Source organism: Balaenoptera acutorostrata, chromosome 3 (genome assembly GCF_949987535.1).
Source record: "Balaenoptera acutorostrata chromosome 3, mBalAcu1.1, whole genome shotgun sequence".
NCBI classification, from domain to species: domain Eukaryota; kingdom Metazoa; phylum Chordata; class Mammalia; order Artiodactyla; family Balaenopteridae; genus Balaenoptera; species Balaenoptera acutorostrata.
In genome coordinates, this window is record NC_080066.1 from 41052651 (window position 1) to 41059350 (window position 6700).

The 6700-nt window shown below is 37.9% G+C and overlaps 1 pseudogene; it reads left to right on the forward strand.

The window, feature by feature from the left end:
* Positions 1–868: 868 nt before the first annotated feature.
* Positions 869–1102, forward strand: LOC114235537 (shieldin complex subunit 1-like; annotated as a pseudogene).
* Positions 1103–6700: the final 5598 nt, after the last annotated feature.

Below are 6700 nucleotides of genomic sequence, written 5' to 3' on the forward strand. Positions count from 1 at the left end.
ATAAATTTAGCAATTGTACTAAGCATGCAGTGACATCTTGTTGTTTTTGCATGTTCCTAATGACAAATGATATTTAGCAGCTTTACATATGTTTCTTTGCCATCTGTATATTTTCTTTGGTGAGGTATCTATTCAAATATCTTGCACATTTGTTAACTGGAATATTTGTTTTCTTCTTATTGAGTCTTTAGAGTTTTTTGTATATTTTGGATACAAGTCCTTTATCATATAAGTATTTTGCAAATATTTCCCCCCAACGTAGTGCCTGTCTTTTCATTTTATTAAGAGTGTCTTTCCCAGAGCAGGAGTTTATAATTCTCATAAAATCCAACATATCAGTTTTTTCTTTCATGAGTCATGCTATTGTCTTATATTTGAAAACCTATCACCAAACTGAAAATTATGTAGATTTTCTCCTATATTTTCTTAAAGAAATTTTATATTTTTGCATTTTACATTTAAGTATATGATCCATTTTTAATTAATTTTTTATTGAGGTATAATTGTCATATAACATATTAGTTTCAGGTGTAGAACATAATGATTTGATATTTGTGTATCCCCAAACCCTTCCATGGGAGCGTTGTTCTCAACCTATTTCCTTGAAACTCTGACCCCCTATTGGATTTTTCCCCTATTAGGTAAGATTGGAAACTTGAAGGGTACTGGAATAGAAGGAATTTTCTTCCTGGTATAAGCCTTTAGCAAAGACCTTTCCCCTGGGGAGTGGGATTTTGTTAAATAGAAATCTCTGAGTTTATTTCACAGTGTTTACTCTTCCCCTTTCCCTGCCAGAACAAGGAAATAATCTTTCTCAAAACTTCACCATGGCTTCTGGTTCGAGGCGGCTGCTGTGGTGGGCTGGACTATGGCAACTCAGGAAGCCACTCCAGGAAGCCAGTCAGAGGAGAGCAATGCTTTGGACCTGCCATCAGCTTATGATGTAAGGGATTACGTGTTGCAGAGACCCAGCCAGGAGGCCAACAGTGAGGCTTTTAGTTCTGAATAAGTTCTTTCTATTCCTTGTTCTTCAGATGTAGATCCAGCCGTGTGGCTGACAGGGTCTTGGTGCTCTGCCCTGGTGTCAGGCTTGAGCATCTGAGGTGGAAAGCCGAGTTCAGGACATTGGACCACCGGAGACGTCCCAGCCACACATAATATCAGTTGGTGAGAGCTCTCACAGAGATCTATGTCTCAACGCTAAGACCCAACTCCACCCAACGGCCAGCAAACTCCAATGCTGGATGTCCCATGCCAAACAACTAGCAAGACAGGAACACAACCTCACTTATTAGCAGAGAGGCTGCCTACAATCATACTATGTTTACAGACACCCTAAAAAACACCACCAGATGCGGCACTGCCCATCAGAAAGACAAGATCCTGCCCCACCTGCCAGAACACAGGCACCAGTGCCCTCCACCAGGACGCCTACAAAACCCACTGAACCAACCTCAGTCACTGGGGGCAGACACCAAAAACAATGGGAACTATGAACCTGAAGCCTACAAAAAGGAGACCCCAAACACAGTAAGGTAAACAAAATGAGAAGACAGAGAAATATGCAGCAGATGAAGGAGGGAGGTAAAAACCCACCAGACCTAACAAATGAAGAGGCAATAGGCAGCCTACCTGAAAAAGAATTCAGAGAAATGATAGTAAAGATGATCCAAAATCTTGAAAATAGAATGGAGGAAATACAAGAAACGTTTAACAAGGACCTAGAAGAAATAAAGAACAAACAAACAATCATGAACAACACAATAAATGAAATTAAAAATTCTCTAGAAGGAATCAAGAGCAGGATACCTGAGGCAGAAGAACGGATGAGTGACCTGGAAGATAAAATAGTGGAAATAACTACTGCAGAGCAGAGTAAAGAAAAAAGAATGAAAAGAATTGAGGACAGTCTCAGAGACCTCAGAGAGAACATTAAACGCACCAACATTCGAATTATAGGGCTCCCAGAAGAAGAAGATAAAAAGAAAGGGACTGAGAAAATATTTGAAGAGATTATAGTTGAAAACGTCTGTAATATGGGAAAGGAAATGGTCAATCAAGTCCAGGAAGCTCAGAGAGCTCCATACAGGATAAATCCAAGGAGAAACATGCCAAGACACATATTAATCAAACTATCAAAAACTAAATACAAAGAAAAACTATTAAAAGCAGCAAGGGTAAAGCAACAAATAACATACAAGGGAATCCCCATAAGGTTAACAGCTGATCTTTCAGCAGAAACTCTGCAAACCAGAAGGGAGTGGCAGGACATATTTAAAGTGATGAAAGGGAAAAACCTACAACCAAGAATACTCTACCCAGCAAAGATCTCATCAGATTTGACAGAGAAATTAAAACCTATACATACAAGCTAAAGCTAAGAGAATTCAGCACTACCAAACCACCTTTACAACAAATGTTAAAGGAACCTCTCTAGGCAGGAAACACAAGAGAAGGAAAAGACGTACAAAAACAAACCCAAAACAATGAAGAAAATGGTAATAGGAACATACATATCTAGTATTACCTTAAATGTAAATGGATTAATTGCTCCAAACAAAAGACATAGACTGGGGGAGAATGGATACAAAAACAAGACCTCTATATATGCTGTCTACAAGAGACCCACTTCAGACCTAGGGGCACATACAGACTAAAAGTGAGGGGATGGAAAAAGATATTCCATGCAAATGGAAATCAAAAGAAAGCTGGAGTAGCAATTCTCATATCAGACAAAATAAACTTTAAAATAAAGACTATTACGGGCTTCCCTGGTGGTGCAGTGGTTGAGAATCTGACTGCCAATGCAGGGCACAGGGGTTCGAGCCCTGGTCTGGGAAGATCCCACATGCTGCGGAGCAACTGGGCCCCTGAGCCACAACTACTGAGCCTGCGCTTCTGGAGCCTGTGCTCCACAACAAGAGAGGCCGCGATAGTGAGAGGCCCACGCACCATGATAAAGAGTGGTCCCCGCTTGCCGCAACTATAGAAAGCCCTAGAAACGAAGACCCAACACATTCAAAAATAAAATAAATAAATAAATAAAATAAAGAATATTACAAGAGACAAAGAAGGACACTACATAATGATCAACGAATCAATCCAAGAAGAAGATATGACAATTATAAATACTTATGCACCCAACATAGGAGCACCTCAATACATAAGGCACATGCTAACAGCCATAAAAGGGGAAATCGACAGTAACACAATAATAGTAGCAGAGTTTAACACCCCACTTTCACCAATGAACAGATCATCCAAAATGAAAACGAATAAGGAAGCACTGCTTTAAATGACACATTAAACAGGATGGATTTAATTGATATTTTTAGGACATTCCATCCAAAACAACACAATACACTTTCTTCTCAAATGCTCAAGGAACATTCTCCAGGACAGATCATATCCTGTGTCACAAATCAAGCCTGGTAAATTTAAGAGAACTGAAATCATACCAAGTATCTTTTCTGACCACAACAGTATGAGACTAGATATTAATTACAGGAAAAAAACTGTAAAAAATACCAACACATGGAGACTAAACAGTACACTACTAAATAACCAAGAGAGCACTGAAGAAATCAAAGAGGAAATCAAAAAATACCTAGAAACAAATGACAATGGAGACACGACAACCCAAAACCTATGGGATGCAGCAAAAACAGCTCCAAGAGGGAAATTCATAACAATACAATCCTACCTCAAGAAACAAGAAACATCTCAAATAAACAACCTAACCTTACACCTAAAGCAATTAGAGAAAGAAGAACAAAAAACCCCCAAAGTTAGCAGAAGGAGAGAAATCATAAAGATCAGATCAGAAATAAATGAAAAAGAAATTAAGGAAACAATAGCAAAGATCAATAAATCTAAAAGCTGGTTCTTTGAGAAGATAAACAAAATTGAAAAACCATTAGGCAGACTCCTCAAGAAAAAAAGGGAGAAAACTCAAATCAACAGAATTAGAAATGAAAAAGGGGAAGTAACAACTATCACTGCAGAAATACAAAGGATCATGAGAGACTACTACAAGCAACTATATGCCAATACAATGGACAACGTGGATGGAATGCACAAATTCTTAGAAAAGCACAACCTTCCAAGACTGAGCCAGGAAGAAATAGAAAACAGAAACAGACCAATCACAAGCACTGAAATTGAGACTGTGATTAAAAATCTTCCAACAAACAAGAGCCCAGGACCAGATGGCTTCACAGGCGAATTCTGTCAAACATTTAGAGAAGAGCTAACACCTATCCTTCTAAAACTCTTCCAAAATATAGCAGACAGAGAAACACTCCCAAACTCATTCTACGAGGCCACCATCATCCCGATACCAAAACCAGACAAAGGTGTCACAAAAAAAGAAAACTACAGGCCAATATTACTGATGAACATAGATGCAAAAATCCTCAGCAGAATACTAACAAACAGAATCCAACAGCACATTAAACGGATCATATACCATGATCAAGCGGGGTTTATCCCAGGAATGCAAGGATTCTTCAATATATGCAATTCAATCAATGTGATACATCATATTAACATATTGAAGGATAAAAATCATGTGATTATCTCAATAGATGAAGAAAAAGCTTTTGACAAAATTCAACACCCATTTATGATAAAAACCTTCCAGGAAGTAGGCATAGAGCAAACTTACCTCAACATAATAAAGGTCATATATGACAAACCAACAGCCAACGTCGTACTCAGTGGTGAAAATACTGAAACCATTTCCACTAAGATCAGGAACAAGACAAGGTTGCCCACTCCCACTGCTATTATTCAACATAGTTTTGGAAGTTTTAGCCACAGCAATCAGAGAAGAAAAAGAAATAAAAGGATTCCAAGTGGGAAAAGAAGTAAAACTGTCACTGTGTGCAAATAACATGATACTATACATAGAGAATCCTAAAGATGCTACCAGAAAACTATGAGCCAATCAATGAATTTGGTAAAGTAGCAGGACACAAAATTAATGCACAGAAATCTCTTACATTCCTAAATACTAATGATGAAAAATCTGAAAGTGAAATTAAGGAAACACTCCCATTTGCCATTGCAACAGAAAGAATAAAATATCTAGGTATAAACCTACCTAAGGAGACAAAAGACCTGTATGCAGAAAACTGTAAGACACTGATGAAAGAAATTAAAGACGATACAAACAGATGGAGAGATATACCATGTTCTTGGATTGGAAGAATCAACATTGTGAAAATGACTATACTACCCAAAGCAATCTACAGATTCAGTGCAATCCCTATCAAGCTACCAATTTCATTTTTTCACAGAACTAGGACAAAAATTTCTCAATTTGTATGGAAACACAAAAAAACACGAATAGCCAAAACAACCTTAAGAAAGAAAAATGAAGCTGGGGGAATCAGGTTCCCTGACTTCCGACTATATTACAGAGCTACAGTAATCAAGACAGTACTGGCATAAAAACAGAAATATAGATCAATGGAACAGGATCAAAAACCCAGAGATAAACCCATGCACATATGGTCACCTTATCTTTGATAAAGGAGGCCAGAATATACAATGGAGAAAAGATAGCCTCTTCAATTAGTGGTGCTGGGAAACTGGACAGCTACATGTAAAAGAATGAAACTAGAACACTCCCTAACACCATACACAAAAATAAACTCAAAATGGATTAAGGACCTAAATGTAAGGCCAGACTCTATAAAATTATTAGAGGAAAACATAGGCAGAACACTCTATGACATACATCACAGCAAGATCCTTTTTGACCCACCTCCTAGAGAAATGGAAATAAAAACAAAATAAACAAATGGGACCTAATGAAACTCAAAAGCTTTTGCACAGCAAAGGAAACCATAAACAAGACGAAAAGACAACCCTCAGAATGGGAGGAAATATTTGCAAATGAAGCAACTGACAAAGGATTAATCTCCAAAATTTACAAGCAGCTCAATATCAAAAAAACAAAGAACCCAATCCAAAAATGGGCAGAAGACCTAAATAGACATTTCTCCAAAGAAGATATACAGATTGCTAACAAACACTTGAAAGAATGCTCAACATCATTAATCATTAGAGAAATGCAAATCAAAACTACAATGAGATATCATCTCACACAGGTCAGAATGGCCATCATCAAAAAATCTACAAACAATTAGTGCTGGAGAGGGTGTGGAGAAAAGGGAACCCTCTTGCACTGTGGGTGGGAATGTAAATTGATACAGCCACTATGGAGAACAGTATGGAGGTCCTTAAAAAACTGAAAATAGGACTACCATATGACCCAGCAATCTCACTACTGGACATATACCCTGAGAAAACCATAATTCAAAAAGAGTCATGTACCACAATGTTCATTGCAGCTCTATTTACAATAGCCGGGACATAGAAGCAACCTAAATGTCCATCAACAGATGAATGGATAATGAAGATTTGACACATGTATACAATGGAGTATTACTCAGCCATTAAAAGGAACGAAACTGAGTTATTTCTAGTGTGGTGAATGGACCTAGAGTCTGTCATACAGAGTGAGGTATGTCAGAAAGAGAAAAACAAATACCGTATGCCAACGCATATATACGGAATCTAAAAAAAAAAAAAGGTTCTGAAGAACCTAGGGGCAGGACAGGAATAAAGACACAGATGTAGAGAATGGACTTGAGGACCTGGGACGAAGTGAGAGAGTGGCATGGACTTATAT